This window comes from Arachis hypogaea, chromosome 12, assembly GCF_003086295.3.
Source record: "Arachis hypogaea cultivar Tifrunner chromosome 12, arahy.Tifrunner.gnm2.J5K5, whole genome shotgun sequence".
In the NCBI taxonomy this organism is placed as follows: domain Eukaryota; kingdom Viridiplantae; phylum Streptophyta; class Magnoliopsida; order Fabales; family Fabaceae; genus Arachis; species Arachis hypogaea.
Window position 1 is genome coordinate 98,502,498 of NC_092047.1, and position 11,249 is coordinate 98,513,746.

The 11,249-nt window shown below is 41.3% G+C and overlaps 1 non-coding gene across 1 annotated transcript; it reads left to right on the top strand.

The window, feature by feature from the left end:
- The first annotated feature begins 10,771 nt into the window (after positions 1–10,771).
- On the top strand, positions 10,772–10,879 carry LOC112731089 (small nucleolar RNA R71). The gene has a single exon (XR_003166881.1). It is a non-coding gene; the product is annotated as a small nucleolar RNA R71 (small nucleolar RNA).
- The last annotated feature ends 370 nt before the right edge of the window (positions 10,880–11,249 follow it).

An 11,249-nucleotide genomic window follows, 5' to 3' on the forward strand; every position in this document is an offset into this window, starting at 1 on the left:
TGCTCTCTATTTTCTCTGATATGATGGAAAAATTTCTGGAAGTCTTCATGGATGACTTCTCAGTATATGGAGACTCATTCAGCTCCTGTCTTGATCACCTGAAACTTGTTCTGAAAAGATGCCAAGAGACCAACCTAGTTTTAAACTGGGAAAAATGTCACTTCATGGTGACTGAGGGGATTGTCCTTGGGCATAAAATCTCAAACAAGAGAATAGAGGTAGATCAAGCAAAAATAGAGGTAATTGAAAAATTACCACCACCTGCCAATGTTAAGGCAATCAGAAGCTTTCTGGGGCATGCAGGATTCTATAGGAGGTTTATAAAGGATTTTTCAAAAATCGCAAAACCTCTAAGCAATCTGCTAGCTGCTGACACGCCATTTGTGTTTGACACAGAGTGCCTGCAGGCGTTTGAAACGCTGAAAGCTAAGCTGGTCACAGCACCAGTCATTTCTGCACCAGACTGGACGTTACCACTTGAGCTAATGTGTGATGCCAGTGATCACGCCATTGGTGCAGTATTGGAACAGAGGCATGACAAGCTTCTGCATGTCATTTATTATGCTAGTCGCGTTTTAAATGATGCCCAGAAAAATTACACAACCACAGAAAAAGAATTACTTGCAGTGGTTTACACCATTGACAAGTTCAGATCATACTTAGTAGGATCAAAAGTGATTGTGTATACTAATCATGCTGCTCTTAAATATCTACTCACAAAGCAGGATTCAAAACCCAGGCTCATCAGATGGGTGTTGCTTCTGCAAGAGTTTGATATAGAAATAAGAGACAGAAAAGGGACAGAGAACCAAGTGGCTGATCATCTGTCCCGGATAGAGCCAGTAGAAGGGACGCCCCTCCCCTCTCTTGAGATCTCTGAGACTTTTCCGGATGAGCATTTATTTGCCATTCAGGAAACACCATGGTTCGCCGATATTGCAAACTATAAAGCTGCAAGGTTCATACCCAAGGAGTACAACAGGATACAAAAGAAGAAATTAATTACTGATGCAAAGTACTACTTGTGGGATGAACCCTATCTCTTTAAGAGATGTACAGATGGAATAATCCGTAGGTGTGTGCCTAGAGAAGAAGCACAGAGGATCCTATGGCATTGCCATGGATCACAATATGGAGGCCATTTCGGAGGTGAGCGAATAGCCACCAAGGTCCTCCAATGTGGCTTCTATTGGCCCACACTCTATAAAGATTCCTGAGAGTTTGTACGTAACTGTGACAGTTGCCAAAGAGCTGGCAATCTGCCTCATGGTTACGCCATGCCTCAACAAGGAATCTTGGAGATTGAGTTGTTTGACGTATGGAGAATTGACTTCATGGTACCTTTCCCACCATCATACTCAAACACTTATATTCTGGTGGCAGTTGATTATGTATCAAAATGCGTTGAGGCCATTGCCACACCCACTAATGATACTAAAACAGTGCTGAAGTTCCTCCAGAAATATATCTTTAGCAGGTTCGGTGTCCCTAGAGTACTAATCAGTGATGGGGGCACTCACTTCTGCAATAAACAGCTTTACTCTGCCATGGTTCGGTATGGGATTCGCCACAAGGTGGCTACTCCATATCATCCACAAACTAATGGGTAAGCTGAAGTCTCTAACAGAGAATTAAAGAGAATCCTTGAACGGACAGTAAATATCCGTAGAAAGGATTGGGCACGGAGCTTGGATGATGCTCTGTGGGCTTACAGAACAGAATTCAAGACCCCTATAGGGACCTCTCCATACCAACTCGTGTATGGTAAGGCATGTCACCTGCCCGTGGAACTGGAACATAAGGCCTACTGGGCAACCAGATTCCTAAACTTTGATGCCAAATTAGCCAGAGAAAAACGATTGCTCCAGCTAAATGAGCTAGAGGAATTCAGATTCACAACTTTCGAAAATGCCAAGCTTTATAAAGAGAAATAAAAAAAGTGGCATGACAGAAAGCTGTCATCTAGAATCTTTAAACCAGGACAGAAGGTTCTGTTGTTTAACTCTAGACTCAGGCTATTCCCCGAGAAATTGAAATCCCGGTGGAGGGGACCATACGTGATTACAAGTGTATCACCATATGGTTATGTGGAGCTTCAAGATATTGATTCTGATAAGAAGTTCATTGTCAATGGACAGAGAATCAAGCACTATCTTGAAGGCAACATTGAGCAAGAGTGCTCAAGGCTGAAGCTAGATTAAAAGCTCAGCAAGGTCCAGCTAAAGACAATAAAGAAGCGCTTGCTGGGAGGCAACCCAGCCATGGGGCATCAATCCTCTAAGCATTTTGCCCTATTTTTATTTTTTATTTGTTTATATAAAGTTCATTGATACTAAGGTAAAGAATCAATTTTATAAATTCACAGGGTTACAAAAGGAATCTGCACTCAAAACAGAGAAAAAGAGCTCACTGGCAAGAAAACGCCAGTAAGAGGCCATTTTGGGCGTTCAGCGCCCAAAAGAGGCATCCAGTGGGCACTGAACGCCAGTAAGGATAGCAATCTGGCGTTCAACGCCAGAAAAGGGCAACAACTGGGCGTTGAACGCCCAGGAGTGCAGCATTTGGGCGTTGAACGCCCAAAACAGGCAGTGTTTGGGCATTCAAACGCCAGGATAGTGGGGAGGAGCTCTCCTTCTACCCATCTCCTTTCTTTTCTTTTGCTTGAGGACAAGCAAACCTCTAAGTTTGGTGTGCTTATCCGTGATCACTAAGATCATGGCCCCTAAAGGAAAACAACCCACTCCAAGAGGCAAGAAAGAGAGTATTCCAAAACCACTTTGGAATCAAGGGAAGTTCTTAACCAAGGAACATTCAGACCATTACTACAAAATAACGGGTCTAAGATCAGTGATCCCGGAAGTTAAATTCGATCTGAAAGAAGATGAATATCCGGAGATCCAAGAGCAAAATCAAAACAGCATGCTCTGCAAACTGCTCAAGGAACAAGAGGAGCAAGGGCGTGACTTAAAGGAACTGAAGCGCCAGAAATTCTCTCTTGAAGGACCAAGCACCTCACAGACTAGAGGAACATCCACTTCCCAAACCTCAAGGTTGTTGAGTTCTAATCTTAGCCTTAACTCTGTGATAACTGTTCTTATTTTAGTTTTACCTTAGGAGTCATATAGTAGTAATTAGCATCTATTTTGATTTTATCTCCACTCAAGTTATAGTCTATTTTTCTCATCATCAGCAAACATAAATAAAATAGTAGATCTTTTGAATAAGAGGCAATAAAATTTCGAGTTTTTAATAAGAAAAATTCTAATTAGTTACATGTGGTGGTAATGCTTTCTGTCTTCTGAATGAATGCTTGAACAGTGCATATGTCTTTTGAATTTGTTGTTTAAGACTGTTAAATATGTTGGCTCTTGACAGAATGATGAACATGAGACATGTTATTGATAATCTGAAAAATAAAAAAAAAATGATTCTTGAAGCAAGAAAAAGCAGCAAAGAACAAAACTTGCAGATAAAAAAAAATAGAGAAAACAAGCAGAAAAAGCCGATAGCCCTTAAAACCAAAAGGCAAGGGTAATAAAAAGGATCCCAAGGCTTTGAGCATCAGTGGATAGGAGGGCCTAAGGGAATAAAATCCTGGCCTAAGCGGCTAAACCAAGCTGTCCCTAGCCATGTGCTTGTGGCGTGAAGGTGTCAAGTGAAAACTTGAGACTGAGCGGTTAAAGTCAAGGTCCAAAGCAAAAAGAAGAGTGTGCTTAAGAACTCTGGACACCTCTAATTGGGGACTTTAGCAAAGCTGAGTCACAATCTAAAAGGTTCACCCAATTATGTGTCTGTGGCATTTATGTATCCGGTGGTAATACTGGAAAACAAAGTGCTTAGGGCCACGGCCAAGACTCATAAAATAGTTGTGTTCAAGAATCATCACACTGAAATAGTAAAATCAATAACACTATCTGAATTCTAAGTTCCTATAGATGCCAATCACTCTGAGCTTCAATGGATAAAGTGAGATGCCAAAACTGTTCAGAAGCAAAAAGCTACTAGTCCCGCTCATCTAATTAGAATCTGAGCTTCACTCAAAAACTCTAAGATATTATTGCTTCTCAACTTATTAGTCTTCTATTTTATTTGTCTAGTTGCTTGAGGACAAGCAACAGTTTAAGTTTGGTGTTGTGATGAGCGGATATTTTATACGCTTTTTAGGGTTAATTTCATATAGTTTTTAGTATGTTTTAGTTAGTTTTTAGTTTATTTCCATTAGTTTTTAGAAAAAATTCATATTTCTGGACTTTACTATGAGTTGTGTATTTTTCTGTAATTTCAGATATTTTTCTGGCTGAAATTGAAGGACCTGAGCAAAAATCTGATTCAGGCTGAAAAAGGACTGCTGATGTTGTTAGATTCTGACCTCCCTGCACTCAAAGTGGATTTTCTGGAGCTACAGAACTCAAAATGGTGCGCTTCTAATTGCGTTGGAAAGTATACATCTAGGGCTTTCCATCAATATATAATAGTCTATACTTTGCTCAAGGATAGACGACGTAAACTGGCGTTCAACGCCAGTTCTCTGCCCAATTCTGGCGTCCAGCGCCAGAAAAGGATTAAAAGTTGGAGTTCAACGCCAGAAATGGATCCAAACCTGGCGTTGAACGCCCAAAACAGCCTTATGCACGTGAATTGCTTAAGTCTCAGCCCTAGCACACACCAAGTGGGCCCCAGAAGTGGATCTCTGCACCATCTATCAGAGTTTACTCATTTTCTGTAAACCTAGGCCACTAGTTTAGTATTTAAACAACTTTTAGAGACTTATTTTGTATCTCATGACATTTTTAGATCTGAACTTTGTACTCTTTGATGGCATGAGTCTCTAAACTCCATTGTTGGGGGTGAGGAGCTCTGCTGTGTCTCGATGAATTAATGCAAGTATTCCTGTTTTCTATTCAAACATGCGTGTTCCTATCTAAGATATTCATTCGCACTTCAATATGAATGTGATGAACGTGACAATCATCATCATTCCCCCATGAACGCGTGCCTGACAACCACCTCCGTTCTACATCAGATTGAATGAATATCTCTTAGATTCCTTAATCAGAATCTCCGTGGTGTAAGCTAGATTGATGGCGGCATTCATGAGAATCCAGAAAGTCTAAACCTTGTCTGTGGTATTCCGAGTAGGATTCAGGGATTGAATGACTGTGACGAGCTTCAAACTCGCGAGTGCTGGGCGTAGTGACAGACGCAAAAGGAGGGTGAATCCTATTCCAGCATGATCGGAAACCTCAGATGATTAGCTGTGCTGTGACAGAGCATTTGGACCATTTTCACAAGAGGAGAGGATGTAACCATTGACAACGGTGATGCCCCAACACACAGCTTGCCATAGAAGGACGTGCGTGCGTGAATCAGAGGACAGAGGAAAGCAGAGATTCAAAAGACAAAGCATCTCCAAAACTCCAACATATTCTCCATTACTGCATAACAAGTAACCTTTAACCCATGCTCTCTTGTTCATTCGCAATTCAACTGATAAATATAATTGACTTCCTGACTAAGAATTGCAAGATAACCATAGATTGCTTCAAACCAACAATCTCCGTGGGATTCGACCCTTACTCACGTAAGGTATTACTTGGACGACCCAGTGCACTTGCTGGTTAGTGGTACGAGTTGTGAAAAGTGTGATTCACAATTCGTGCACCACTCCTTTCTCATGGTTCTTTGGTCTTCTCTAATTTTATGGAGGAGGATGGAATGCTCTTGGTGCTCCACCCTTAGTTGTCCCATGTTGGAACTTAATTCTCCTAGGGAGGTGTTGATTTGCTCCTAATAGTTTTGTGGAGGAAAATGCATCCCTTGAGGCATCTCAGGGATTTCATGATGAGGAGTTTCCTCATGCTCTTGTCCATGAGTGGGATCTCTTGTTTGTTCCATCCTTTTCTTAGTGATGGGCTTGTCCTCATCAATGAGAATGTCTTCCTCTATGTCAATTCCAGCCGAATTGCAAAGGTGACAAATGAGATGAGGGAAGGCTAACCTTGCCAAAGTGGAGGACTTGTCCGCCACTTTGTAGAGTTCTTGTGATATAACCTCATGAACTTCTACTTCCTCTCCAATCATGATGCTATGAATCATGATAGCCCGGTCTATAGTAACTTCAGACCGGTTGCTAGTAGGAATGATTGAGCATTGGATGAACTCCAACCATCCCCTAGCCACGGGCTTGAGGTCATGCCTTCTTAGTTGAACCGGCTTCCCTCTTGAATCTCTCTTCCATTGAGCGCCCTCTTTACAGATGTCCAGGAGGACTTGGTCTAACCTTTGATCAAAGTTGACCCTTCTAGTGTATGGGTGTTCATCTCCTTGCATCATGGGCAAGTTGAATGCCAACCTTACATTTTCCGGACTGAAATCTAAATATTTCCCTCGGACCATTGTAAACCAATTCTTGGGGTCCGGGTTCACACTTTGATCATGGTTCTTGGTGATCCATGCATTGGCATAGAACTCTTGAACCATTAAGATCCCGACTTGTTGAATGGGGTTGGTGAGAATTTCCCAACCTCTCCTTCGGATCTCATGTCGGATCTCCGGATACTCATTCTTTTTGAGCTTAAAAGGGACCTCGGAGATCACTTTCTTCTTGGCCACAACTTCATAGAAGTGGTCTTGATGCACCCTTGAGAGGAATCTCTCCATCTCCCATGACTCAGAGGTGGAAGCTTTTGCCTTCCCTTTCCTCTTTCTAGAGGTTTCTCCGGCCTTTGGTGCCATTAATGGTTATGAAAAAACAAAAAAGCTTTAGCTTTTACCACACCAAACTTAGAAGGTTGCTCGTCCTCGAGCAAAAGAAGAAAGAAGAGAGTAGAAGAAGAAGAAATAGAGGAGATAGAGGGGGCTTAGTGTTTCGGCCAAAGGGGAGAAGTAGTGTGTATGTTGTGTGAAAATGAAAGAGTGAAGATGGGCTTATATAGTAGTGGAGAGGGGGGTATGGTTCGGCCATTATGGGTGGGTTTGGGAGGGAAAGTGGTTTGAATTTGAATGGTGAGGTAGGTGGGGTTTTATGAAGGATGAATGTGAGTGGTGAAGAGAATGGTGGGATTTGATAGGTGAGGGATTTTTGGGGAAGAGGTATAGAGGTGATTGGTGAATGGGTGAAGAAGAGAGAGAGAAAGGTGGGGTGGGTGGGGATCCTGTGGGGTCCACAGATCCTGAGGTATCAAGGATATCTTATCCCTGCACCAAGTGGCGTGCAAAAATGCCTCTTTCTGCCAATCCTGGCGTTAAACGCCAGGCTGCTGCCCATTTCTGGCGTTTAATGCCAGCTTCTTGCCCATTCCTGGCGTTAAACGCCAGTTTGGTGCCTGACGATCGTGATTTCTGCCAGTAAAGAATGTCATAAAAACAGTCGCGTTGTAGATATAGTCTCTAAACCGACAAAAATCCCTTTCGTACAAACGTTTTGGGTGTCACAAGTAACAAACCCCTTAAAAATTGTTAACCGAGTATTCAAACCTCGGGTCGTCTTCTCAAGGAACTGCGAGGAAGTATGTTCTTATTATTGGTTATAAAGGTTGTAATCAGGGTTTAGAAGGTGAGAAGCAAGTAATTTAAATGACGAGTGAATTAAATGGCAGTTAAAAATAAATAATAATTGTAAAACAACTTTTGGCAAGATAAGGGAAATTAGAAGTCCAACTTAGTTATCCCTCTCAACAATAATGAAAGTTGTATCTTAATTCCACTTAATTAACCTATGAAGCAAAGGTAAGTCAAGGGACTAATTAGTTGGACCTTCGAATCCTATTTATTTCCTAGGAAAAAGTTGGGATTATTGAAGTTCAGATCAATTAGCAAGATAACGATTATCAATTATGCTGAGTTCGATAATGTTGAGTCACTGATTTCTTAACCAAGACCAAAAGGGGAAAAAGTAAATTGCTGGAATAATAAAAGTGTCCTTAGATGGGAAGCAATGGCAACTTAAATCAAAGAGAACAATCATAAACTGAAAAATACCTTAAATATCATTAATTCAAATATAAATCTGTAACATGGAATAATTCATAATTTAAATTATAATAATCAATTCAAATATTGGAATCAAATAAATAAAAGTAAAATTGAAATAAAAGAACATTAAAACCTGGATCCAGAGTTACTCCCAAAACAAGAAGAAGTCCTAAATCCTAAGAGAGAGAGAGAATCTTTCTCTAAACTAAATCTAAATTATGAAAACTAGAAATTGGCGAGCTCCTTTTTGAATGGATGTATTCCTCCACTTTATAACCTCTAATCTATGCTTTCTGTACTTGGATCTGGGCTAAAAAGGGCTTCAGAAATTGCTGGGGGCGTATTCTGTAAATTCTGATACGTGGCCTCTGTCACGCGTCCGCGTGGGTCACGCGGTCGCATCATCTGGAGCTTTTCCTTTCCACGCGGTCGTGTCAGTCACGCGTCCGCGTCGTGGGTGTTCTACTCAAGGCGCGCGGTCGCGTCAGTCATGCGGCCGCGTCGCTGCTTCTTTGCTTCTGGCACGCGATCGCGTCGTCCATGCGATCGCGTGGATACCAGTTTCCTTAAAGCTCCATTTTGCCCTCTCCTTCCATTTTTGTATGTTTCCTTTTTTCATCCTTTAAGTCATTCAGCCTTAGGAAACCTGAAGCTACTCAACACACTAATCACGGCATCGAATGGAAATAAAGGTAATTAAAATAATTAATTTTTTTAAAGCTTAGGAAACATGTTTTTCACAATATGACATAATAAGGAAGGGAAAGTAAAACCATGCAATTAATGTGAATAAGTAGGAGAAGAGTTGAATAAATCACTCTAATTAAGCACAAAAGAACTCATGAAATATGGGTTTATCAGTGCCCATTTCTGGCGTTAAACGCCCAGAATGGTGCCAGACTGGGCGTTTAACGCCCATTCTGCTACCCTTACTGGCGTTTAAACGTCAGTAAATTTCTCCTCCAGGGTGTTCTGTTTTTAATTCTGTTTTTCATTCTATTTTTGCTTTTTCAATTGTTTTTGTGACTTCACATGATCATCAACCTACAGAAAATATAAAATAACAAAAGAAAAGAGAAATTTAACATAGATAATTAAAGATTGGGTTGCCTCCCAACAAGCGCTTTTTTAATGTCAATAGCTTGACAGTGGGCTCTCATGGAGCCTCACAGATGTTCAGAGCAATGATGGAACCTCCCAACACCAAACTTAGAGTTTGACTGTGGGGGCTCTGTTTGACTCTGTATTGAGAGAAGCTCTTCATGCTTCCTCTCCATGGTTACAGAGGGATATCCTTGTGCTTTAAACACAAGGGAGTCTTCATTCACTTGAATGATCAATTCTCCTCTGTCAACATCGATCACAGCTTTTGCTGTGGCTAAGAAGGGTCTGCCAAGGATAATGGATTCATCCACACACTTCCCAGTCTCTAGGATTATGAAATCAGCAGGGATGTAGTGGTCTTCAACCTTTACCAAGACATCCTCTACAAGTTCATAAGCCTGTTTTTTTGAATTGTCTGCCATCTCTAGTGAGATTCTTGCAGCTTGTACCTCAATGATCCCTAGTTTCTCCATTATAGAGAGAGGCATAAGGTTTATGCTTGACCCTAGGTCACACAGAGCTTTCTCAAATGTCATGGTGCCTATGGCACAAGGTATTGAGAACTTTCCAGGATCTTGTCTCTTCAGAGGTAATTTCTGCCTAGTCAAGTCATCCAGTTCTTTGATGAGCAATGGAGGTTCATCCTCCCAAGTCTCATTACCAAATAACTTGGCATTTAGCCTCATGATTGCTCCAAGATACTTAGCAACTTACTCTTCAGTAATATATTCATCCTCTTCAGAGGAAGAATACTCATCAGAGCTCATGAATGGCAAAAGTAAATTTAATGGAATCTCTATGGTCTCAGTGTGAGCCTCAGATTCCCATGGTTCCTCATTAGGGAACTCCTTGGAGGCCAGTGGACGTCCATTGAGGTCTTCCTCAGTGGAAATCACTGCCTCTTCCTCCTCTTCAGGTTCGGCCATGTGAGACGTATTTATGGCCTTGCACTCTCTTTTTGGATTCTCTTCTGTATTGCTTAGGAGAGTACTAGGAGGGAGTTCAGTAATTTTCTTACTCAGCTGACCCACTTGTGCCTCCAAATTTCTAATGGAGGACCTTGTTTCAGTCATAAAACTTTGAGTGGTTTTAATTAGATCAGAGACTACAGTTGCTAATTCAGAATGGCTCTGCTTAGAATTCTCTGTCTGTTGCTGAGAAGATGATGGAAAAGGTTTGCCATTGCTAAACCTATTTCTTCCATCATTATTATTGTTGAAGCCTTGTTGAGGCCTCTGTTGATCCTTCCATGAGAGGTTTGGATGATTCGTCCATGAAGGATTATAGGTGTTTTCATAGGGTTCTCCCATGTAATTCACCTCTTCCATTGCTGGGTTCTCAGGATCATAAGCTTCTTCTTCAGATGAAGCTTCTTTGGTACTGCCTATTGCTGCTTGCATTCCAGACAGACTCTGAGAAATCATATTGACTTGTTGAGTCAATATTTTGTTCTGGGCCAGTATGGCATTCAGAGTATCAATCTCAAGAACTCCTTTCTTCTGATTTGTCCCATTATTCACAGATTTCTTTTAGAGTTGTACATGAATTGGTTATTTGCAACCATTTCAATGAGTTCCTGAGCTTCTGCAGGCATCTTCTTCAGATGAAGAGATCCTCCAGCAGAGCTATCCAATGACATCTTGGATAGTTCAGACAGACCATCATAGAATATACCTATGATGCTCCATTCTGAAAGCATGTCAGAAGGGCACCTTCTGATCAATTGCTTGTATCTTTCCCAAGCTTCATAGAGGGATTCACCTTCCTTCTGTCTGAAGGTTTGGACTTCCACTCTAAGCTTGCTCAATTTTTAAGCTGGAAAGAACTTTGCCAAGAAGGCATTAACTAGCTTTTCCCAAGAGTTCAGGCATTCTTTAGGTTGTGAATCCAACCATGTTCTAGCTCTGTCTCTTACAGCAAAGGGAAAAAGCATAAGTCTATAGACCTCAGGATCAACCCCATTGGTCTTGACTGTGTCACAGATTTGCAAGAATTCAGCTAAGAACTGATGAGGATCTTCTAATGGAAGTCCATGAAACTTGTAATTCTGTTGCATCAGAGAAACTAATTGAGGCTTAAGCTCAAAGTTGTTTGCTCCAATGGCAGGAATTGAGATGCTTCTCCCATAGAAGTCAGGAGTAGGTGCAGTAAAGTCACCAAGCACCTTCCTT